This window comes from Mus musculus, chromosome 18, assembly GCF_000001635.26.
Source record: "Mus musculus strain C57BL/6J chromosome 18, GRCm38.p6 C57BL/6J".
In the NCBI taxonomy this organism is placed as follows: Eukaryota; Metazoa; Chordata; class Mammalia; order Rodentia; family Muridae; genus Mus; species Mus musculus.
In genome coordinates this window covers 80,339,913-80,365,827 of record NC_000084.6, presented here as the reverse complement: position 1 = coordinate 80,365,827, position 25,915 = coordinate 80,339,913, and the positions used below count along the sequence as shown (strand labels likewise).

The following is a 25,915-nucleotide window of genomic DNA, read 5'->3' as shown; positions in this document are numbered from 1 at the left end:
TGAAATATGTAACTTTTTATTTTAGTGTTTTGCAAGCTTTTTTTTTTTCCTGCTTACAGTGAGTCTGGCATTCCCAATAACAAACTAGATTACCAAAGGAGACAACATGGAATTCTTGCCATTGTTTTCGGTGTACACACAAGGACACTCAGAGAGAGATCAAGGACACACAGACTCCTATGCAACCCAGGCAGAGGAGCTTACTTGCGCTGATCTCCAAAACACCAAATCAGAGTGGTGGACACCGATGATGAAATCACACTAGGGTCGCTTTCCTGTTTTGGTATGTGTGCAATACTGGTAGTAGACTCGAAGGTTTAATTGTGCCACCAATTATATTTCAGTTTCGGAGGACAGTAAATCAATGCTGGCATCCTTCTAAAACACATGGGAAATGCTGGACCGATAGGATAGCCAAGTGGGGACCAGCACCGACACTGATATCTGGGCCCACAGAAGTTGGTTCTTGTCAGAAACACCGACTGCACTCCCGTGCGGGGCCTTGTTGCAGCACAAGACCCATACTGAGGATGAGCCAGGCAACCAGTCAAGTTTGTATCTGTCCAAGGAGACAAGGGAACAGGGTAAATCTAAGATCCTAAAGCACCCGACAAGCTCACGAAAATAAATATGAAATAAAAATGAACAAGGTGAAATTTAATAGGAACAAATTGTAATAATCTACATTTCAAAGAATCAAAAAGAAAAAACCCAAAACAAACAAACAAAGAAAAAAACCACCTGAATATCGGATCAGGGAAATGAATCCCAACAACTGCCTAGGTGGGATGTAAAGACCTGGAGACTGGGAGTCAAGTTGTCTGCAAATGTGCAGGGTGTCAGGAATGGATAATGACAATCTTCAAAAGTGGGGGAGGGAGACAGGCTAGTTCCACTGCGTGGTCACTGTGACCCAGAGACTTGGCACAAAGTGAGGGTCTAAAAGGGTGGCTAGGGTGCAGTTGGACCTGGCCATTTCCTCCCAAGACGAACAGTATAGGGCCAGACAATAAGCGGTCCAGGAACCACCTGGATTGTCTGTGCCTATGAGAACGTGTGCAGCTGGGCGCTAGCTGAGAGCTTCCGCTGAGTTACCTCGCTTATCAATCTGCTTATCAATGCATCAGAGGCGTTCCCAGTTCGTTCTACCTCTGTCACTGAGTATCCACAGGGCTGGCCAGGAGCATCTGCCCCCCCTCCGCCCCCGACAGATTGTGTTGACAAACAGAACTGCCTCAAAGGTCACAGATCCCAGAAGCAGCCATTTCCTGTGGAAGGAACTTGGTGACTTGGGCTCTGGGTAGTTAGTAGAGCCTGGGCTCTAAATCCAATGAACGGTTTCCAAGGAGAAAACGCCTCTCTTCCAGGCCTAATCCAGGACAGAGGCTGGGAAAGAATATCGCCCTCTCCATGCAAACAGTGACACAGTAGCCACCAGAGGCCTCCCGCCACCGGATCCATAAAATACCCCTGTCATAGGAAGGATCGCAGAGCCTCTGCTTGCTGGATCTCCAGATCTCACAGTTGGAACTTGTCCGTAGACTGGAAAACTACATTCCCATCCTAAATGTCTCTGGAGTTTGTTTGAAAGAGCTTGTTTCCTTCCCCTGGAGCACGGCTTCGGAGGGGCCAGTCCACGCGTCTCAAATGGCATGGGCTCTGAATTCAGGTGAGTGGGTTCCTTACTTGGCTTGAGCTATACAAATAGCTGTGTGTGAGGGTGTGCACCAGTGTGTCTCATGTATGCACTATTAGCTCCCATGTATGTGTGATCAAGCGCTTATGCATAAACCATGTGCGTGTGCCTATGTGATTGTATGACGACCCTCAGGTGTGTATGGGTGGTGAACGTGAGTTCTGGTGAGCTTGTGAATTCATGTGAGTGCACCTGTGTGCCTTTTTGAGTGCGGCTGAATGTGAGTGTAGAAGCCCATGTGTTTGGGTGCCTGGGTGCGGAAGCCATGCCTTTGTCCCTCCATGGTCCCACACAGTGCCCAAAGAGCCCAGCCTGGAGCTTCCCAAGCCACAGTGGGGGCCTCGCCCTGGGACCCGCTGGGCACGAGGGGGCGCCGCGCTACCGTAGCGGGGACTCGCTGGCCAGGGCGGCCTGGGGGCGGCTCACGGGGCGGTGCCGGACTCTGAGCTGTGGGCTCTGGGGACGCTGCGCTCCACCCGGAGGAGAGCCACGGCCCGGCACGCAGAGCGAGCAGCTGGGAGCCCGGGCAGGAGGTAAAGTTGAATTTACAGTGTGTAACCGGAGTCTGCACCGAGAGTCCCTGGGACCGTTCCGGGACAGGGGCGTAGCTGTGAAAGAGGTCTGTGCAGCCGGGCCCGGGTCCGAGCGGAGCTGGACACCTGTCCGCGGACGGCCACCGGCGGGAAGGCAGCTTGGCTCGGATGCCTGGCTGCGCTGCGGGCGCCGCAGCCCACGGAGGGGCGCTCGAGGGGTCGGGCAGGGCTGGGGCAAGCGGAGTGGGGCCGCCCGCGCTCCCCGCGCTGGAAGCCGGAGGATCGGGCTTGGCCGCGTGCTGCGCTTTCATGGCGCTTCTGGCGGCCGCTGGAGGCTGGGTCTTGCTGCCGCCCCGTCTGCCCGCGTCGGTTCTACCGGAGCCCGGGTAAGAAGGAGAGAGGAGGGTGAAAGAGGTTCTCATCCGGCGGCGGGGCCCAGGGTCCCCGGGAAGCGATCATGGCTCTCCCGGATCGGACGGGACCAGGCTTGAAGGCTGTGCGCACCAGCTTTGGTGGACAGGTGACTGGGGCGAGTCCAAGGCTCTGGTTCCCTTTCTGGTCCGAGATGGTGAATGCCCCCCACCCACCTTTTACACGCGCAGTCGCGCGCTCACGCGCTTTGTACACGCGGGTGTCCTGCCACCTTGCCTTCTCTAACCTCCTAGGGCGCCGGTGTGACTCGGGTGTGGGTCCTGGCTCCCGCGTTCCAAATTCTGCAAACTCTCTGTCCTCCCGGCTCGGACAGCAACATCTGGTCAGTACAGTGGCACCGCCGGGAGTGAGAGTGCTGGAAGCCGAGGGGGGTCTGAGCCTGGGCTAGCGTGTGCGGAAGGTGAGCTGCCTCTTATACGTCCGAGATGGTTGTCCAACCTCGCGATTCTTGGGGGATCCCACGCATGTTTGCCATCGAATGGTTTTAGAGTTGGGAAGCCCCTTGATTCCAAGACTTCTGTCCCTTGAAGCGCTGCTCCTGCTCCGCAAGGAAGCTCTGGGCTCATGTGCTGTCCTCGGGATCCTTTTGGTCAAGTTCAAATTCTCCTGCTCCTGGACCCCGGAGATCATGAGCTCAGATTCAGCCTTCTTCTTGGCCCCTGGAGGTCCTAGAATTCCCTCTCACAGCCTCTGGTCTCTTTTGTCCCCTCCTTTGCCCTTGGCTAAAAAAGGCCAGGACAGCATTTGGAGCAAAGGCTTGCTGTGAATAATGGATTTTCAGCCAGTCTGGAACTCTGAGAGTGATTAAGTAGTGGATCACACTGTGGCCCTGCTCATGGGTCAGTTAAGTAAACCCACCCCGGCAGGGATTTGCCTTCAGTGGTGGTTTTTCATTTCTACCAGTGCCAGGAGGGATTCGCAAGCCCTACAGGCAATGGCTGTCCTCTCTCTCACTCTCTCCAGTCCCTCCTTCTCTCTTGGGCTGTGTAGGACTTTCACTGTCCTCTGGCTGCCTAAGGTAGGTTCTGCTCTCTTGTGCTATGAACCCTGAGATTGTTGTGGCACATGGAGGGGTGAAGCCCACTTGCCTGGAGGTCCCTGCTCTGTACCCGACACAGACAACAGACACATGCAGTGCTGTCCAAAGAAGGCTGTGGTTTCTGGGTCTCTTTGGGGGGAGACTGATGACAGCTCTCCAAGGCCAGTTTATAGATTCCATTTGAGTCGTTCCCCTGCCTTGGGGTTGCCATAATTAAAAACAAAACAAGCAAAAAGAAGTTGAGTGTTTGTGGTGGCAGAGGAAGAGATGGGAGTGAGTCCCAGGCTGACACGGATTGGAGCTGTGTGGTTTTCTTTTCCCAGTGCCTAGTAGAGCCCTGCGTGGGCCAGATGCTCAGAAAATGTGTGCTGCTTGATTAATTGGTTGAGTTATAATTAAGAGTTTCTACCTAGTGTATGGCTGGGAGCAGCATTATCATAATTACAGGTGTGTGTGCCATAATTAGTAGGTCCTGTAAAACACATAGGTTGGTAGGAAATGATAAAATGTTGGGGTTTGCCCTGGCAAGTGCTGGTCCTAAGTGTCTTTGAGTTGGAGGGGGATGGGCTGAGGCAGATGAGGATGGGGTCATCTTCACCCCTAGTTCTGGGCTTGTTTTCTGGAAGAAGTGTGTCTCACTAGGTCCCCAGAGGGCAGGATGTCTAGAGTGGGAGGTGCTCTAGGCTCAGAAACCCTACGCGGGTATGTGGGGGCAGACTGGAGGGGAACAGATGTGTGGCACCGAGTACTGAAGGCCACCAGATCTGAATGATGAGGCTGGCCTTTGGTCCAAAATGGCTCTTTGGGTCTGAAGCTGAGTGCCTGCCCATGGATGGTAAGGAGCAGGAGCATTCAGAGATAACACTATCAGGGGACATTCTAAACGGTGGAGACTCAGAGAGCTCTCCACTGCTAGAGTGGGAGTATCTGTCTGGACAGAGACTGCCTTCAGTTGGCTGGTGTACCCACCAGGAGGAAAGTATCCATGTCGCTGCAACTATGTTGCTAAGGTCTGCTTTGCTAAAGCCTCCACAGTGTCTGACAGAAGCGAAGGCACCACGGTTGGCTTGCAGCACCCCCTACCCCCACCCCAGAGAGACTAAGTCAGAACTGCCTTTAACAGGGTCTCATCTTCATCTTCCAGAGCTTGAAGGTACTTGGGATTTCTTTTCTGTTGCAACGAAACTGTATGCTGAAGCAGTTTCAACTTTGCAGCTCATCAGCTTTGTTAAGCGGAACTCCAAAGGTTCCTCTGTCCAGAGAGGCTCTGTCAGGCCAGGGAGGGACCAGTCCTTTACCCTCCAGGAACCACCTGCGGGCCCAAGCATCTCCCAGTTGGAGGAGCTTGGACATCGGCAGATCTGAGGAGGCGTGGGGTCATCTTTCCCCCTTTTCTAAACAGCTCAGTACATAAGAGCAAGCTGAGGAAGATGACCGAGAAGCACCCCCCACCTCCATCCTCTAGCCAACGTCCCTCTGAGGACACAGGTTCAGCAAACCTGGGTCTCGGTGTCCACAGATGTGGTGCAGTCTGCAGTGTTCATGTAGACCCTTAGTTCCAGCATCATGTGAGAAGGCTCCACCAAATGACGTCCTTGAACTCTAGCTTTGGGGAGATTTGTTTGTAGAGTAAAACGCAAACCACATTCCATTAGAAATACCCATTTTCATTTGAGCATGAGTTTAGAAAAAGACTTAATGGAAATGTGAATGTGTGTGCAGAAACCGTTTGTGTTACTTCCGTCCCCTAAGAGAGATTCTGTAGAGTATCAGACGCCAGCAAAGGTTCCAATGGCTGTTGGGCCTTGGGCACAGCTACCTCTCTGTAATTGTCCCTAATGAGCCATGGCACCTCTTAGGTTAGCATTTCCTCTTCCTCCACCAAGGTAGCTCCCCAGGACCTGGGCTCCAGGAAAGAAGGCAGGATTCAGGCTCTGGTCTGAGAACTCAGTGGCTATCCTGGATATTCTTAACCTTAAACATTAAATGATGGTGTTTAAATGTTAGCATAGACCAGAGTGGTGCCTTAAAATCAAAGGCTAGAATTCGGAGGCTCCACTAGGCCTCCAAACCGTCTGGCTGTTGTGAATACGGGGGCAGTTTCAGCTAAATTCCATCTCTAAGAGGCAGATTTATTTTTGTCAAGGTTTGGCTGTGGTGGGAAGGGCTGTGGGATCCACTTGTGCCTGACTCTTGGCTCCGCTCTCCCTGTGACTTCCCAGCTCCCGGAGCTCCCTCCATCGGGTGGGTTTGTTGGGTTTCTGGGTCTACTGTGTTGTCACGCACTGTTCCACCTACCAAGGAAGGGGGATCTGAGGGCTTCCTTACACACAAACCACTTGGCCGCTGCACCTCAGACCTTGCCCTCGGGGACTCAAGTCTGGTAGTGAAGGTGAGGCCTGGAAATATGGATTCTGAATATAGGTCCTAAGCAAGTGTGTGTGTGTGTGTGTGTGTGTGTGTGTGTGTGTGTGCTTGTGTTCCTAAGCATGCCAGAGCACATGTGTGAAGATCTGAGACCAACCCTTGGGTGTCAGTCTTCACCTTCTTCCTTGTTTGAGACAGGGTCTGTTGTTCACTGTGTTGCTGTGGGTCGCGCTGGCCATAGAGTCCACCCACGTTAGCTGAGTTGTTTGATGTCATTGAACTTGGTGACCTTCTCATTCATCACCTCCTCTCTCTGTCATCTGTTTTCCTGTGATAGCCTCTATGTCTCTGCCATCTATTTTCTTTGTCACCGTTCGGACATAAGCTTCTCCTCTGATCAGTTTCTGCACCCAACATGGCTGTTCACATGCTTCCCACCTTTTAGTACCATACCAGACACGTCGGTGCCTGGTGACGTCACTAGAGCACGGTTGTGGGGGTCAGGAAATGGAGTGTTGGCTGGCCATCAGCAGGGATGGTCTTGCAGGTCTGTCTTGAGGCAAGGGAGGCATGACCGTGCTTTCTTCTGCAGCCATTTAATGGAATGATTTTGGAACTCTCAGACACTCCGGCCTTGTGAAAAATGTGTGTTAGTCAGAGACCCTCTCTTCTCTCAAACTGATGTGTGTGTGTGTGTGTGTGTGTGTGAGAGAGAGAGAGAGAGAGAGAGAGAGAGAGAGAGAGAGAGAGATGAGCAGGTTTCTTGTTGAAGGGGATGTGGAGGTCAGAGGGTAACATCTTCCTCTGCCATGCTTTTTGCTTTTTGGGGTGCTGCAGGAGGTAAGGGGCTAGACTGACAGGCTAGCAATGCCTAGGATGTGTGCTGACTCCAGCCTTCCTCCAGCCAGTATTAGGGTTACAGGTATATCCTCGATCTTGCACGGTAGCTGGGGATCCAAATTCGGGTCCTCATGCTGACCCCACAAACACTTCATCTACTGAGCCCTCTCTTCAGCTTCCTGGTGCTTCCAAGAAAAGTGCAGGCAGAATTCACCCTTGCCGGGAGGGAGCTGGAGAATACTGGCTACTTCTTCCTCAGAGCGTTAATTTAGTGACAGAGCAGCGTCTTGCTCTGTCTCACGGGAACGGCCTTTAGACTGTGCTGTGGCTCTCTTCAGGCTGACACAGAGGCCAGACATACACATCTCTCCTGGCAAATTAATAAGGAGGAAAACATGTCCTCGTCTTCTTTTGTGGCGCAGGGAAGTCAGTTTTCAACATTGCGCCTTGGTCCAGGGCTAGAACAACAAGATTAATTAAGTGAAATGTTTCTACCATTTTCTTCCCTGACATTCTCATATACCCAGAACCTGTGCAGGGCCCCAGAACGACAGCGGGGACGCACCCCCTCCTCTGTGACTGTGTGTGAATGTAAGTAAAACTCACATTAAAACTCTATCCTCAAACTCTGCCCTCAGACCTGGAGAGGACTTGGGGGTTAGGTACCCACCCAAGTACAGAGGTCTCCCACCCAGGTTGGTCCCAGGGATGGCTGTGGAATATTTGCACACTCAATACTCAGAAATCTCGTGTGTCTCTCTGCACATCCTCATACTAAGATGTCATCAAATCCCAAGGTTGGGATGTGCATCACTGAAGAGAAACCATGATATTAAGGGCCATCCAGATCCCACATCTTCTAAGTGAATACCAGCCCTTCCTTCCTGACTCAGGCCCTCGTGGCTACTTGAAATATTATTTCAAAGAGTGAAAGAGTGAGTGGGCTCACCAAGTCCAGGATTTAACTGGCTGCTTAGTTACTGTGTTTCTGAAAGCGTCCTTCGTGAAAGTTTTGCACTTTCTGTCCGTAAGATTCTGGGATTTAATGGGCTCTGATCTCATACAGGAAGATGCTCTGTCTATCTGAGGATTTGTGTCTAGTTTTGTTAGCATATAATAAGTGTACTAATGGGTTTATTATGACAGTTGCCTACATGTGTAATGTGTCTTAGTCATACTCACAGCTCCCAATCACCCCTTCTTGCATCTCCCCATCCGGTCCCTTTCCTCTTCCCAGACAGTCCTCTTTCTCCTTTCAGGATTTCTTTATTTTAAATCGATCTAACCTGAGTCTTTTTTTTTTTTTAAGAAAAGGAGGAGGAGGAGAAGGGAAGGAGGAGAGGGAAAAGGAAGAGGAGAGGGAATTGGAGGAGGAAGGAGAGGAGGAGAGGAGGGAGAGGAAGAGGAGGGGAGGAGAGAGAGGAAGAGAGGAAGAAAAGGAAAAAGAGGGGAGGAGAAGGGGAGGGGAGGGGAGGAAATGGAAGAGGAGGAGGGAGGGAGAGGAGAGGGGAGGGGGAGGAGGAGGGGAGAAAGGGAGGAAAAGGGGAAGAGAAGGAGGGGAGGAGGAGGGGAGGAAAGAAAGGAGGGGAGAAGAAGGAAGAGGAGGAGGGATGGGGAGGAGGGGGAAGAGGGGGAGGAGAGGGGGGAGAGGGGGGAGAGGGGGAGAGGATGAGGGAAAGATGAGGGGAGAAAGGGAAGAGGGAGAGGAGAAGGAGAGGAGGAGGGAGAGGAGGAAGAAGGAAGAGAAGACGGGGAAGAAGAGGAAGAGGAAGAGGAGGAAGGGAGGGGAGGAGGAGGAGGAAGAAGAGGAGAAGATTCTACTTAGAAATAGCCTGAGGTAAAAAATGGAGGAGAAAAAAAAAAACAATGGAAAACTTTTAAAGGGATACTTGAAAAGAGAGAGGTTGGCATAGGAGAGGGTATGAGGATCAGGAGCTCAAGGCCACCCTTGGCTAAGTAGTGAGACCATGTCCTGCTCCATGCTAGAATGTTGATTGCCTTGGTCTTGTGCAGGCAAGCACAGCAGCTAGGGTGCCGAGTTCAGCGGTCTTGTCATGTCAGAAGACACTGTTCATCTCACCATCCCTGACCTTGGCTCTTACAGTCTTTCAGCCCTTTGTCCACAGTCCCTGAGCCTTGAGGAGGAGGTGTGAGATAAACGTCCCATTTGTGGCTGCACACTCCACAGACACTTCTCTGGACTTTGACCAGTTGTAAGCGTCTGTCTCTCTTGACCACCTTCAGCTTCAGAAAGAAACTTCTCTGATGAGGTATGGGATCTGTGCTAATAGATGGGTGGAGAGAAATGAATATACTGGACACTTTGTGTACTGGCTGGTTTCATGTGTCAACTTGACACAGGCTGGGGTTATCACAGAAAAAGGACCTTCAGTTGGGGAAATGCCTCCATGAGATCCAGCTATAAGGCATTTTCTCAATTAGTAATAAAGGGGGGGGAGGTCCCCTTGTGGGTGGTGCCAACTCTGGGCTGGCAGTCTTGGGTTCTATAAGAGAGCAGGCTGAGCAAGCCAGGGGAAGTAAGCAAGCCAGTAAAGAACATCCCTCCATGGCCTCTGCATCAGCTCCTGCTTCTTGACCTGCTTGAGTTCCAGTCCTGACTTCCTTCAGTGATGAACAGCAGTGTGGAAGTGTACGTTGAATAAACCCTTTCCTCCCCAACTTGCTTCTTGGTCATGATGTTTGTGCAGGAATAGAAACCCTGACTAAGACAAATTGGTACCAGCATAGTGGGGTATTCCTGTGACAACCTGACCATGTTTGAGGGAGGACTGTGGAAGGACTTTGGAACTTTGGGCCAGAAGATCCATTCGGTGTTAAGAGCTCTGTGAGATGTTGTGTGTAGGAGCTTGGAAGATAATGTTAAGAACAGAGCAGAAAATGGAGGCCTGGCTTGTGAAATTTCAGAGGAAAAATTAAAGACTCTTTTCAGGGCCATTGCTATTTTGATTGTGAAAGATTCTGTGGTTCTGGTTAGCTGGGGCTGAAGAATCAGCTGTGATTAACAAGATACCAGAACTACTAAAGTGAAAACTTTTCCTTACTGGGACTATGGATGCTGGTTAGCTGGAGCTAAGAAATTAGCGGTGATTAAGAAGAGACCAGCATCATTGAGGTGACATCTTCTGGGAAGTGTTTTCTGAGAGCACAGAGGCTGTGTTCTAGAGATAGCCAAGGTTATACCTTATGCTGTGGCTGGACTTGGTAATGTGTAAGAGTTACCTAGGTGGTACTGGTTTTGAAGGCATGAAGGGGTCATGAAGAGCAGTTGAGGTCACAGAAGCACTGTGAGAGGCCATGAAAAGCCATTGGTGAAGGTGCAGCCTCAGTTGCAATTGACGGCCCAGGACTGGAGGGGTCATGCAAAGGAGTTGAGGCTTGGCACCATGAAGAGAGCCTATGAGAGGCTAGTGTTGAAGCCTAGTTATAGTGGAAGACAGCAGCATTTTGGAGATGCCAGTACCATTAGATGACCACCAAGAGCAGCAGCAGTGGAATACAGGCATCTGGAGCCTGGAGGACAACGTGTGTGCTACAAAGGGCATGGCTGGAGAAGTGATCCAAGCCCTTGGAGGAGCCCAGAAGATCGTGAGTTGGGCCCCAGACATTGGATGGTTGGAGATTGACTTTTGCTTTTGATTGTGACACTGTGCCCTGATATTTTTCCCTCTTGAAGGAAGAAGGTATTTTATTGGAGTCCACAGTTAAGAGACTTTGAATTTTAAAAGATATTGAATATTTTAAAGTGATTGGACTTTTAATATGTAAAGACTGTGGGACTTTTAAAATTATTTAGATCTTGGGGATGAATAAGAACATAAGGGTTGAGGCTTACTAGTGACGTGGTTTTGTGTCAAGTTGACAAGGGGTCAATTGTACTGGCTGGTTTTGTGTGTCAACTTGACACAGGCTGGGGTTATCACAGAGAAAGGACCCAGCTGTAAGGCATTTTCTCAATTAGTAATCAAGGGGGGAGGTCCCCTTGTGGGTGGTGCCAACTCTGGGCTGGTAGTCTTGGGTTCTATAAGAGAGCAGGCTGAGCAAGCCAGGGGAAGCAAGCCAGTAGAGACCATCCCTCCATGGCCTCTGCATCAGCTCCTGCTTTCTGACCTGCTTGAGTTCCAGTCCTGACTTCCTTCAGTGATGAATAGCAGTGTGGAAGTGTAAGCTGAATAAACCCTTTCCTCCTCAACTTGCTTCTTGGTCATGATGTTTGTGCAGGAATAGAAACCCTGACTAAGACACTTTGATTCTACATCGATTCAGCAGAGTACTAGTAGTTGGTTCACCCCTGAAACCTGTGAGATCCTCCACTGTAGGTTCTTGATCAGATTATAATGCTAGGTGTGTTTTCTCTTGTGGAGTAGGCCTTAGATCCAATCAGAAGGGGCTGGTTACCCTCATGAGAGTTGTGTCACTGTTGTTTTGTTATCCACAAATAAGGGTTTTGTTATAAACCCTTATTGCAGTTCGCATAGTTCACAGTGGGGCAAGACTATTGAGGGCTTTCCCCCACAGCGGCCTGGTAGTAGCACATTCCAGTACTATGCAAGCTAGTCAACAGGAGACGGGCTTCTAGGTTAGTACCAACCGGATTTCTCCATGTCTTTTGACCGTTGTATGTAATATCTTCAGCAATAGTGTGGAAACAGCTATCCTTCTGGAAGCAATCTATAGATGGAATGTAATTTCCATCAAAAACTCAAACGCAATTCTTCACGGAATTTTTTTTAAATCGTTAAATCCATATGGGAGCGCAAATGACTACAGGTAGCAAGCAGTCAAACAACAATAAACAATCCTGAACAATAAAAACACAGTTGAAGGTATCACTGTGCCCAATTTCAAGTTATACTACAGAGCCATAATAATAAAAACACCAGGCTACTAGTACAAGAGAGACACATTGAACAACGGAACACAGCTAAAGCCTCAGAAGTTCCTGCTTATGGACGTTTTGACAAAGATGAAGAAAACACCCATTGAACAAAAGACAGGGTCTTTACCAAATGGTCTTGGGAAAACTGAGTCACTACATGTAGAGTGCAAATTGGCATGGATGCTGTGGAAACCAGTCAGCAGTTGTTCAGAAAACTATCGACAGGTCTACCATATGACCCAGCTATAACACTCAGGGGCAAGGCTGCCTGGCTTACATTTAAAAAGCAGTTAATATGTTCTACTACCAAGCAGAAAGCCCACAGCTGATGTAGAAGAATGTTTAACAAAACCTAACACCTAATCAGACTCCCAGCTTGAGAGGGGGGGGGGAGGAAGAGAGGAAGAGAGGGAGAGAGGGGGAGAGGGAGGGAGAGAGAGAGGGAGAGAGGGGGGAGAGGGAGAGAGGGAGAGAGAGAGAGGAGAGAGGAGAGAGGAGAGAGGGAGAGGGAGAGGGAGAGGGAGAGAGAGAGATTGAGAGAGAGAGAGAAAATTCAAAGTGAAGACTAAGGCTTTCTTTCTTTAGGATCAAGAAGGCCAGGATGCTCCTTCCACCACTGCTACCCAGTAAAGTTAGGAAGAGCAGTGGGAGAAATGACAGATATTCAGGTAGAAGAAGAAGAAGGAGAAGAAGAAGAAGGAGAAGAAAAGGAAGAAGAAGAAGAAGAAGAAGAAGAAGAAGAAGAAGAAGAAGAAGAAGAAGAAGAAGAAGAAGAAGAAGAAGAAATAGAAATCTCTCTGTTTGCAGATGACATGACTCCAAGAAATGTACATTCCAGCAAATGTATCCCCCCAAATTGCCAGAACTGATGAGTGAATTCGGCAGAACTGCAGTGTGTATAGCCAAAAGAGAACTCACACTTCTGTATGAAAACACTGACCTATAACACCAAACGTGCAGTGCTTGCCTATCGTGCCGTTCAGTCTTTCAGCACAAGGGAATGGGGGGGGGGTGCTAAACAAAACTAAACAGGGGGTACACATTGCACAGAACACCAACACTCTGAGTGCTGCAAGTTAGAAATGTTGCTTGAGGACATCAGGCACCTGGGGATGTAAGGCAGGGATAGTGGACGCCCCTAAGGCCCTGGGTCCAGTCCTCAGTGCCATAGAAAAGGAGGAGGAAGATGTCCAAAGTTAGACCATGCTCATGGATATGAACGAAGATCATGGTACATGTGTTGCTGCTTGGACTGATGGGCAGGCTTAGCCCATTCACTTGTGGGAATATCCCCACCGCGTTTTCTAAGGGAACCGCACATAGGCATATTAAGCTTATTCTGAGGTTCTTAGGGGAAAATACAGGCTCCAAAACACCCAAAAGAACCCCCAAAGGGAGAACAGTGGCTGGAGCCATTCCAGCCATATTCACACTTCCTCTGTAGCCACCATTATCTCAACAGTGGTATCGATCGTGTCCTGGAAGGACACGTGGATCAATGGAACGGGACACAGAAACCACTCGTTCTGCCCAGCTAAGTTAATGTAAGCTGGGGAAAAATCAATCTGATGTAAGGTAGGCGAAAAGTTCTTAGATTTGAAACCTACATTATGGTCTATAAAAGACGAACTTTATTCACAGGACCTCATCAGAATCCAAATGACCTTTTAGAGAGAGGTAAACTATGGAACAGAAGGATGCATTTGCAAACTATACATTCAAGAAGGAAAACAAGAAGCCTCAATAGTCTATCAAGGAACCCCAATTAAAACTACGCAAAGTATGAGAATAGACACTAAAGAGAAAACTAGATAATAAACAGTCGTGAAAACATAGTCCACGCCAATAATCTTTAGAAATGTGTAAATTAAACAACAGTGAGGTATCGTGTCCTGCCTATCAAAATGGCTACAGTAAAACTCACTGGTAACACCACGGGCTGACAGAGAAGCAGGAGAGCCATCGCTCACACAGGCTGGCTCAGCGCCTGTAGAAAACCACTTAGAGGTTTTGGAAAAAATAAACACCCAACTACAATATGACTTAGCACTGTAATCACTGTCCTAAAGTTGAATCAGGACCAAGGGGACGGTTCAGTGGCAAAGGCACTTCTGGCCAAGCGTGACAATCTGAGCGGGCTCTCCAGGACCTGCACAGGGAAAGGAAAGAACAGACTCTCTGGGTCCACTATGACCGCCACCAGCTTGCCGGGGCGTGTGCATGCATGCATGCATGCATGTGTGTGCATGCTTACACACACAGCCATACAAAGCCTTGCCATAGGTTTCCTAGTAGGCCCAAAGGAGACCTGACCCAGATATCTACAAAGAGGTGATTGTTAACCAGGGACGCTTCTCTGTGGTGGTACACACCTCTGAGAGAGAATCATTGAGAGCATACTTCATGTGATTCCTGTGCAGAGTGAAGAGCGAATTTCACGGTTATCAGACCCCATGATTCCATCTTCCATTTTCACAGCATCAGAAATGTGGGGGCTACCCTAGCGGTGCCAGGATGAGGTGTGGAAACCAGGGTGGGGGTGGGGGGAGTGAGCAAGACTGTTGAGAGCAATAAGAGCATGATGGTGGCCCTGTCACCTCCGAATGGTGAAAGTATTCTATGAATTTGTTGGAAATGACCCTTCGAGAACTGGCCAGAGGGTGCGGGGGTGGAGAGAGAGTGGGGCTCTCCATGATAGGTGTGGGGAATCTCAACCTGCAGAAAGTGATGTACAAACTTTGTGTGTCTGTATACCACACATGGATTTAGTAAAAAGCTCTGCCCAGTTAGAATTATCTTAAAAGCAGGGTCCCGCAGAGAAGGGACCTGACTTTGAAGAGAAGGCAGTGGCCACACATTTGTTGTTCTGCAAAGGCTGGGCGGGGAGGGCTCTACAGAAATGTCAGGTCATCTCCTTCTCCTCCAGCGGAGCTCAGACATGAGGTCCAAAGGCCACTGTGAGCATGGGCCCACTGCAGGCCAGACCCCTCCCAGCCTCCTTTCCCGCCCTCCGAGCATTCTCCTGCGGCAGCCCACTGCATTGCTGGGTCTCCATTTCCATCTCCTGGAGATTATTAATTAAAATTCTTTCAGAATCAATTTTCTGAGCAGAAATTGGTGTGGGAATGAGGCATTTATGTAACTCCTTCACACTGTTTTTCTTCCAGAAATGGATAATGGGCTTGTTTCAAATTGAATTAATAGATAATTAACACACGTGCAGACACAGGCAGGAGAGCAATGTGCCATTCTCATTCATTCTCTCTCTCTCTCTCTCTCTCTCTCTCTCTCTCTCTCCTATAAAGACTTGGTTGTGGGCCTGACCATGTGAGCCAAGGGAGACACAGCAGCCCTGGTGGCGTTTGGTCAGTAAAAAGGTGAGGAGGACTCACCCGTGACCAGGTCGTGCATCCAGAGTTAGATGGTGATCCCCAGCAGAGAAGTTCCCCTATGGCTTTCATGGAGGAAGTAAAAGGGCTCTTGTCACCTGATTATCACAACGGGTGTCACCCACTGCAACACGGTTGTCACCCACTCCTCTTGTCATATTCTGATGATACTCTTTTATTTTTTAAAGATTTACTTATTATTATATCTAAGTACACTTGTAGCTGTCTTCAGACACACCAGAAGAGGGCATCAGATCTCATTACGGATGGTTGTGAGCCACCATGTAGTTGCTAGGACTTGAACTCAGGACCTTCAGAAGAGCAGTCGGTGCTCTTAACCGTTGAGCCATGACCCCAGCCCCCTCTGATGACACTCTTATTGTTACCTACTCTCAACAGAATGGCGTACCTTGTCACAGGCTGTCACTCTTGTCATAAGTTGTCTCACAGTGGCACACTGTTCCTGGGCTGTCCCCAGACCCCTCACACCCAGCTAAGGATCACCAACGATTATTCCATTGTCTCCGCAGTTTCTGTACTCCTTTAGATAACTGCCCTCTGGGTTTCTGAGGCCGAAGTGAGGCCTTATCTCCCAGTCAGCATCTCTCACGTCCTGAGACCTCTGTACTTACCCCATACCACTTAACCCAAGACCCTGTATCTCGTTCCTATTTGCATGCCTCTTAAAAGCAGTGCAGGTCAGGGTGACTTTGGGTCACCAGCAGCTGTTCATTTCCAGTTCTTTCCTGGAAGGCATGGGGCAACAGAAGCGGGTGGGAGCCTGAGCCTTTCCGGAGCCTACAGTCTTCTGGGCTCTTCTCACTGAGTTTACCAGAGGCTATGCCCACTTCCACCAAGGCCGATTGTGCCCCTTCCCCAATTGGGTATATAATATGCACAGAGAGACCCTGTGGACCATCACGGAATCAGCTTCTCAGAGAAGAAAGTATAATGAGCTCTGTTCCACAGAGCCCTGCTCTGTGGAAGCATCTGGCTTCCACCTGAAGGTGGTTAGCCTATGGTGGCCGGGAGGTCCTAGGCTCCATCCCCACTGCTCTAACCTGACACACCTGGGCCACCTTCAGCTGTAAGGGTTCTAGTGACGAGAGGGGCACATGGTACAGTCACATAAGCCAGGACGCCCATCCCCACAGGAAACAGCACAGCTTCCAGAAAATGTGTTTTCTAGTCCTGAACATCTAAGCAGCCCACACACAAATTACCCAAAGGCGTGGGCAGGAGTTCCACTGGGGCCCTAATTATACTGTGCAGTATGGAGGAGTGTCAGGTGCCTCTGTGGTGAGTGCTGCAGAGCCCATGAGGCAGAGCTCAGCTCTGGCAATGGTCCTGGGCCTGAGCCTCTGTCAGGCAACCACCCCCACCCCTGGAAGTGCCTTACACAGCTTCACAAGCTGCCAGAATAGCACCTCAGAGCCCAACGAGCAAAGACTGCAGCTTTAGAGCCCGCCTCTCCTGTGCTCTCTTTACAAAACTCTGTGTGTGTGTGTGTGTGTGTGTGTGTGTGTGTGTGTGTGTGTGTGTGGTGTGTGTGGTGTGTGTGGTGTGTGTGGTGTGTGTGGTGTGTGTGGTGTGTGTGGTGTGTGTGGTGTGTGTGGTGTGTGTGTGTGTGGTGTGTGTGTGTGTGGTGTGTGTGGTGTGTGTGTGTGATATGTGTGTGTGTGTGTGTGATGTGTGTGTGTGGTGTGTGTGTGTGTGTGTGTGTGTGTGTGTGACAGAATGTGTTTTAGTCATCTTTATGTATAATTTAGTGGTACCACTTACATTTACCATGTCATGTAACCATTACCACTATTCCAAAATTGTATTACTCCCAACAAAAATACACACACACACACACACACACACACACACACACACCATGCATTCTAATCTACTTTCCATCTTTATAACTGCTTGGTCTAGTTTAAGGCTTAAGCTTTTATCATTTGAGGTACCTTTTCAACTGAAATTTATTTATGTGACCCTGGAGATATATACATATACATATATACATATGAGGATAAAATATTTATTGATAATCATGCTGAATTTTTAAAAAGATTCCTTGGTATATATATATATCTAAATTTTACCACTAACTAAAGACTAAGACAAATTTTCATACTATTGAGATATATGTATTATTTATTTTTACATAAAGATTAAATCTTGGCTGAAATTGGTTCTGTGAGTTGCAGAGCACCTTCAACATCTTTCAGAGCTGCCCAATGCTTGATTTTTTTAATCAGTAATGTTGAGAACGCTGCTTGGCGTAAGCATTTCATACAAAATGGCAGCCATGCTTAGGAACCATTTAAAAGTTGTGGGAAACTTTGTGCTAGTCTCAAAAGTTATTTAATGCTTGTTTGTTTTTTTAATGAAATTTAAGTCAGTAACTCAGATACTGACTTCTTAAATTAAAGAGTCTAACACAATACAGCACAAGGATGTTCTAACATGCTCAATAATAATGAGTAATGGTAGGAACATATTAAAAGTGTTTTCTGTGATTAAGCCATTATATTTCTGTAAAGATGGAAAGCTTTGGATAGATACTTAAAACCCTGCATTTCATAGCATAGAATGATCTTGAATCTGAGCCTAGGGGTTTCAGGGCGTGTTGGTTGGTTGGTTGGTTGGTTGGTATTACAGGGCATAGTAGCATGTGTTGTGTGTACATGGTGCAAAGTGCACATGCTGAGTGTTTCAGACCAAGGGCTGCAGTAAGGTGGCACCATGCAACAGAAGTGAGCCACGCCAGGAATAACTTGGATTTGTTACATCTTTGACTTTGTTAATGTTTGTCATCCTGAATTCAGAAACAATTTCTGTTGTCAAGTGTTTCATGAAAATGTTACATGAAAAATCATGATTCTCAGTTAAGGAAGCTGAGTTCTAAGTGTTCCTATAACTGTGCAATGTGGTTCACCTATGCCACAGTGTCTGTCCTATGTGGTATGAGGCTGGACCTTCTGCATATGGGTGTCCCCTTTCTCAGCACCATCTGAGGACTTCTTGCTGACTGACTGATCTAGATACTCTGTTCCCATAGACACCAGGATCTATGTCTGGGCTCTTTGTGCTAGTTTGTTGACTAATATATCCGGCACCACACTGTCTTAACTGCTGTAGTCTTTTATATCCTTTGGCAATTGGGTAGGGCTCTGGTGTGGTCCTTCCATGCCAGATTAGGTGAGCTACCCACAGGCCATTGTGACTCCATATGAATTAAGATGAGCGTTTTCTGTCTCTACAAAACTCTCTGAGATTTTGATAGGTTGTTCTAGAAGGACCATGCTTGCGAGGAAGTCCCAGCATGGGTGTTTGGGGTGTGAAGACTTCAGTTAACACATCAAATTCTGACTCAGAGTGCTTTTCTTTCCAGGACCCCAGGGTTTAAGCAGGAAAAGTTAGGGTTTTAAACACTTTTATCTGAGCTATTTTTGGACTCGCAGAACAACTGGGGAATGTGCGCACTTTTTTCTAAGCCAGTGTCCTCCATCACTGGTGACTCTCAGTAGAATTAGATATCACTCCACCACTGCCTGTCCCGCCTTCTGCAATGGATCCCCAGATCTGTCTGGGTCTTTGTGATCTTGACACTTTAACAAATTATTGTTCTGAGCTGTGAGGCATTGTGACTAGCTGAAGCCTTTTACCCACAGACCTTAGTCTCCATGGCCACTGTTCGAATGGCCGTCTTCGGGTAATTTGAGTGGTGTTCTGCTCTCACTTCCTGAGACCTTCCATTTGCCTTACTGAGTTCTGTCTTTCTGTATCCCTGTGTGTTCATATATATGTGGTTCTGTCTGTGGGATGGGGAATGGTATCGGAGCTCTGGATGCAGAGACAGATGCCTTTTGGGTCCTTTTTGAAGTTCCCTCCTACCTGTGTGGTGTCACGGCCCTGGCCCACCCAGTATGTCTTTGCACTGAGACATCTCCCTTAGCAATATTTCCTGACCTCTGTTCCAGGAAGGCCAGACCCTCCTTCTACAGAAGCAGTGTGCTCCTGTGGAAGCACATGTTTATCCAGGGTCTTTTCTCTGCCAGGATTGGTACTTTCCAATCATTCGCCAGCCAGAACCACTCTGCAGTGTAGAGCCCTGCCTGTGCATTTTAAGTTTCTTTGGAATGAAATCCTAGAGTTGGAGAGGCTGAAGACTTCTAGACTTCCTACAGGACACTGGGCACAGAGTGACCTCACAGCTAAAGGGATGCCATCCCATAGTGACAGGGGGCTCCTGATGCGGTGCCTGTTGGCATGTGTCTAACTACGGGTGAGCACAGACATCTTCCTGAAACCCTGGAGGGCCATTTTTATCCTCTGACTTCCTGCTCTGGTTTCTCCCTCTTTCTCTGTGCGTTTTTGTCTTTGTCACTCGCTTACCAAGAATTCCGTGTTCACGTTTCTCCTCAAGCTCCTTCAGTGCCCATACTTTATGATTAAGGTGTTGTCATCCAAAATTAGCATATTTTGTCTTAGGGGGTAGGGGACTGGATTTAATTTATAAATTAATGCCAAAAGGAAAGTCCCATGGGCTGGGGAGTTGGCTCAGTGGGTGATGCTGAGTTTGGACCAACAGCACCCAGTCAAAAGCTGGGCATGCTCATGTATGTCTGAAATCCCAGAGCTGGGGACGTGGAGACAGGAGAACTGCTGGGGTTTGCTCATTGACAAGTCAAGGTGAAAATGGAGAGATAGATCCAGGTTCAGTGAGAGAGGCCCTGTCTCAAGAGAATACGGTGGAGAAGTGATGGACTTCTCTTTATCTGCCATGAGTGCACAAACATTAATCAACACACACACACACACACAAACACACATGAACACACACATACACACACACACACACACGAACACATGAACACACACACATACATACACACACACAAAGACACACCACACACACATAAACATACATACATACACACATACACACACAAACACACATACACACACAAACATACATTAACACACACAAACATACATACATATATACCACACAGAAACACACAAACACACACACAAACATACATGAGCACACACACAAACACACACATACACGCAACACACACAAACACACACAAACATACATACATATACACCACACACAAATACACACAAACATACATGAGCACACATACAAACATACATACACATACAAACACACACACATACACACACACCACACACACACATACAAACACATACACACACACACACCACAGACATACACAGCACTGTGGGGACAGGTAGGCATCACAATGTTAAGCTGTCTTGTCCAAGAACAGAGGATTGTGCCCCATGTGTTCAAGCTAACTGTCCTGATACTGTGGATGGAACCCTGGGCCTTCCATACGCTAAGCTAGTGCTTGACCACTGAGCCATACCCCTAGTCCAGTTCAAGTCTGCTTCTGTGTTTCCAGAGTACTGTCAACTTTTCTTGTAAAAATTGCACACATGTCTTGTGAAACTTATTCTTCTATTTTTTTGTTATTGTTGCTATTTTAAGCAGGCTGCCCTCCATTTGTTGGTTTTATGGCCAGCTGTTTTGATAAATTCTTTTGTTCATTCGAGGCATGTCCCTGGATTCTTGAGGTCTGCACTCATGTATAGTTTTGTCTGCACATAAAGGTAGCCATGCTACTCCCTGCCCACCCTGTGCCACTGGCTGTTCTCTGTCCTGGGGTTCTACACTTGCTAAATGAATAACATCTTTGTTGCCCAGACTGTAGGCAAAGGGAACAGGTCCTGGGCCACAGAAATCCTGAGGAAACCTGAGTCTGCTCACTTCCAGCTCTTCATAGGCCTCATACGCAGGATGTCCTTCAGAGTTAGGATGCAGGAAAACGGCACATTATCATTTCATGGGACCACACTCTCCTATAAAAAATGCTGTAAGATGGTATTTTCTCTCCTAAAATTGGAATGCTTTCATTCCTTTTTCTAGTTACTAAAATTACCTGTATCCTTTGTTCAAAAACAATCTTAAAGAGAAAAAATGCAACAGAGAAAGACTAAGGAAGATGTGAAAGTTGCCTGAATTGTCACGCCAGATCTGTGCACTACTGATGTCTTTTGGGTCCTCTCTGCTGTTTATGGCACCCTGAGACCATTCTGTCTTCCAAACGCTCTTTCAGGACACTGTTTTTGTTAGGACAATGGGAAGACTGCAGAAAATACACAGTCCTGAAGGCAGGAGTGGGTTTGTGAGTCCATTACAACTTCACAGGCTTGTCCCCTGAACTTGCCTCAACTATTGCTAGGAAGAGTCCAGTCGAGGGGCTGCCTGTGGTCTTGGGGTGCAGGAGCAAAAGGAAGGGGTGTGTGTCACCATTGGAAAATGCATAAACATTGGTGCCAAACCAAGAAGGGTTTACTGAGCATAAGGTGAAGTGAGGGAAGCTGAAAATGTCCGTGTTCACCCCCCAGTTAGACTCATGCCAACTGGCCCAGCACTGGGAGCCCACTGTGGGATGGCATCCCTTTAGCTCTGAGGTCACTGTGCTCTAAGGAAAAGGTTGGCAGCTCCAGGCCTGGGGACTGTGCATGACACCCAAAGAGTGTCACCCAGAAACCAGGCTGACAGGGCTTTGAGAGGCCAGCATTGGCCCGAATACACAGGTGCTCTCAGTGACACATTGTGACCTTCACAGTGCAGCAGCAGCAGACATCCCAGAGTCTAACTGTGTGCCTTGCACGTAGTGAAAGATCTGAGGTGATTAGTCATTTATTTGGTAAAATTGGACAAGAAATCACCAGTTTAAAAACCATAATAATTGGGCTGGAGAGATGGTTCGGTGGTTATGAGCACTGACTGCTCTTCCAGAGGTCCTGAGTTCAATTCCCAGCAACCATCTGTAATGGGATCCGATGTTCTCTTCTGGTGTGTCTGAAGACAGCGACAGTGTACATATAAATAAAGTAAATACAAAAACCATAATAATTAAAGAGTAGAATGTAGGGGCCAGAAGGATGTCTCAGTTGACAGAGTGTTGGTCATATGAGCACAAGGAGCTGAGATCAGATCCTAGAATCCATGTAAAGCCGGTCACAGCAGCACACACCTGCAGTCCCAGCATGACAGAGCAATGTCTCTCTGGAGCTCGTCCGCTAGCCAACCTAGTCGAATCGATGAGTGTCTGGCTCAGTGAGAGACCCTGACTCAAAAAGTACAATGGCAGCCAGGGGAGCTGGAGAGACGGCTCAGCAGTGACAAGCACTTGCTGCTCTTGCAGAGGACCTGGCTTCAGTATCCAGCACCAACAAGGTGGGCAGAAACCATCTGTCAAACCAGTACCCAATACCCTCTTCTGATTTCCATATGCACCAGGCACGAATGTAGTTCACGCACACACACACACACACACACTGGGAAAATACTAACATACATAAGATAAAATAAATATTTTTTAAAGTTTATAAGTAAACTGGACAACAATAAAAGAAATCACCTGATGCTGACGCCAGCCCCTGACCACCAAAGGCATGTTCACCGGCAAAGAACATACACACACACACACACACCTGCAAAGCACATATGCACACATCCACAGAAACACCTTATATTCCCATATCCATAAAAACAATAGACAAAACATAAAAAGGGAAATGTAATTGTCTGACATGTGTCTGGTTTCTGGTCACTTCCCATGCATCACTTGATGTCTTTCTGCTGTTTCTGAGGAAGCTGGCTTAACCTGTGGGTGCCAGGCACTGTCCTTGGATGGTGAAATCCCACCCTCTCTCCAGAGGCAGGTTGCTGACTACAGCAGAGACTTCTGAAGCAGATCTGGAGCTTGTGAGCTTCTGTAGCCAGTTCAGATCACCCCGAGCTTCGGTCTGTCCACCCCCAACCCTCGATGGCTCTGTTCTACCCTGACCTATGATGGCTGGCCCTCAGTGGATCTATATTCACTTTTAATCCTTGATGGATCTTGCCTAATCTTGCTCCTTAGGATCTGTGTCCAATCTTGATTCTCAGTAGACCTGTGTCCAACCTTGACTCTCAGTGGACCTGTGTCCAACCTTGACTCTCAGTGGACCTGCGTCCAACCTTGATCCTCAGTGGATCTGCATCCAACCTTGATCCTCAGTGGATCTGTATCCAACCTGATCCTCAGTAGATCTGCATCCAACCTTGATCCTCAGTGGATCTGTATCCAACCTGATCCTCAGTAGACCTGTGTCCAACCTTGACCCTCAGTGGACCTGTGTCCAACATTGACTCTCAGTGGATCTGTATCCAACCTTGACTCTCAGTGGATCTGTGTTTACCCATGATCCCCTGTGCATCTGGGTTCAACCATGACCCTCAGTGGATCTACACCCACCCCTAGCCCTAGGTGGATCTGTGTTCACCCCAGACTTCAGTTGATCTGTGTCTGTATCTGTCTCACAATGGTTCTAAATTCATCCATAGCTCTTAATGGACCTGTGTCCACCCCGACCCTCAATGGAGTCACTAAATCCTCAGTGGATCTGTTTGACCTCTGACCCTTGGAGTGCATCCACCTTGAATTGTAGTATGTGGCCACACTTGCTCCCAGTGCCCCCTCTGCACACCTTGCCCACGCATCTGAGTACCTTTCTGGTATAGGGCATGGCACTGTAGTGACTCTTCACCCCATGAACAGGTAGGAGCAGGAACCTTTCCCTAAGCAGCTAGGAGGATTCCCCATCACTGATAGCATCTCTACCTCTAGACTGCCTGCTCGATGTTTGACATCGAGGTCGAACAATGCCCAGGTAGACAGTTGCCTTAGCCTAGAGAGGGTTTCAGTCCAACCCTTAGTGGAGCAGGAGGGCAGCACTTGGTAGCTGATGGCCATGACTCTCAGATGTGAAAGCTTGGGAGGGGCCCGGGATTCTTGGGACTTTTGTTCATGAAAGGAGGAATGGTATCTAAGGTCCAGAGAAGGACTCTCAAAATCGGCAGTGTGGTAGGAGGAAAGACACGGCGTTATCTCCACCTGCCTGCAGCTCCCGGATAGCTCCGTGGGCTGGACCTCAGTCCCTTTTCTCTGGGCTCCACAGCAAAAATGCTGACGTAAATAACCACTTCTGAGGAAGAAAATGGTCTTAACAGTACATTTACATACAAATACACTAATTATACTCCTCTTCCTATATGCTTGTACAGAATTAGCACTTACAGCTATTTTGGAGCACAATATTCTTAAAATCTGTAGGCATATAGGCATGCAGAAATGCCTAAGTACACGTGGAAATGCATTTGTTTGCACATGCATTATGCATGCACACTTTCCATCTGTCTGTGTACATATCTGTGTGTGCATATATACCCATGTGTTTATCTGTCTCTGTGTGCATGTAGGTTTGCACGTGTCTGTGTGAACATGTGTGTGTGTGCCTTGTGAACGTTTGTGTCTGTGTGTGCCTGTATATCTGTGTGTTATGTTTGTGTGTGTTCTTGGGTCTGCACATTCATGTATCTGTGTGTGTATGTGTCTTTGGATCCATGTGCATACATTGTGTGTGTGTGTGTGTGTGTGTGTGTGTATGTACCCCTATGTACTTGGGCATTGGAGACAAAGCTTTCAGCATATGAGTTTAGAGGAACATTTCATATTAAAACCATCCTGAGCATCTTCATGTTTGGTCAGTTTTTTTTTTTTTTTTTTTTTTGGTAGTTATTAGTTCCTGTGTGTTAGGGTTGGATAAGTTTATATTTCTGAAATAGACAAAATCAGGCATGCTCAGAGTAGTATAGCTATCTATAGACTGTTTCTGAAACATAATTGTGAAGTTTCAGGTCTGGCCTTGTGTTGACACTCACTACGACCCCACTGTCACATAATTTGTTGTTTCATAGGGAAGGGCTGTTGTGGCTGGTGAAAGGCAGAAGAGACTGCGGCTGGTGCTCCTGATGAACTCCAATCTATCATGTAGGGTGTCACTGCCCCAACAACTTAATAAAAACTCCTGGCGTTAGGGGAACGATGACAGGGACTGCTTTGTTACAGTTTGCTGGAAACCCAGATTGTACTGAGAGAGTGTGTTGCATCCTTCCAGGAAAGTGAAAAGTCTTGGAAACAGCCGAGAACAAACATCCTGTCTCCTTTTTATCCTGTTGTGGCCACAGCAGCTGGGCTGAACAGAGCAATTTTCTAAGTCAGGGAACCAACCAAGCTCAACGGAGGACCAACTGAAGGTTCAGGGAGCAGCAAGGTAGGGCCTGTGAGTCTGTGGGGGATCCTAGGGATGAAGGGCAACCTTCAAAAGGAAGGGCACGGAGGAACAGAACACGTGGAACGAACAGAGAATGGAGCAGAGAGGTTTCTGTTTGGTTAGGACCTTTAGTTGCACAGCCCATGAGGCCTGTGAGCCTGGCATGAGAAGCCATTGTAACAGTGGTGGGTGGAGACCCTGTTTCTATGTTGAGAAGGGAAGAGAAGCAGGGTGTGTCTCTCTCTGTGGATGGGTGGGATCCGGAGCAGGGGCACAGAGCTGTCTGCTTCTCTTGAAACAAGAAGGATAAGGAGGACTGGGCTTTGGGTCTGAGCTTAAGGAGATGATTCTTGTCTTCTCTGGTGCGATGTTCCCGACGAGTATCTGTCTGATTTGTTAATGGAGGACAGAACGCTAAGGAAGATGAGCCAGTTCGGAAAAGCTGTTCCGTTTTCATTTGTCTTGTCAGAACTCTGTGCAGAGAGACTCATTTGCACAGTGAGGATGTTGTGGGGTAGGAGCACAAAC

General features: G+C 48.1%; 1 protein-coding gene and 1 long non-coding RNA gene across 4 annotated transcripts in view; one reads left to right on the top strand and one right to left on the bottom strand.

Moving 5' to 3' along the window:
- Window positions 1-3,047, bottom strand: D330025C20Rik (RIKEN cDNA D330025C20 gene). The gene has a single exon (NR_168057.1). It is a non-coding gene; the product is annotated as an RIKEN cDNA D330025C20 gene (long non-coding RNA).
- The window catches only part of Kcng2 (potassium voltage-gated channel, subfamily G, member 2), a 69,711-nt gene continuing 45,369 nt past the window's right edge, over window positions 1,574-25,915 (top strand). The window contains exons 1-2 of one of the 3 annotated variants that reach the window (NM_001190373.1): window positions 1,574-1,669; window positions 25,232-25,387. The gene's annotated coding sequence lies outside the window, so the exon portion shown is untranslated. Of the gene's footprint in view, window positions 1,670-2,137; window positions 2,230-2,983; window positions 3,062-25,231; window positions 25,388-25,915 lie in introns of those variants that run through there. The other 2 variants (XM_006526467.4, XM_017317904.2) reach the window with 2 other exon arrangements.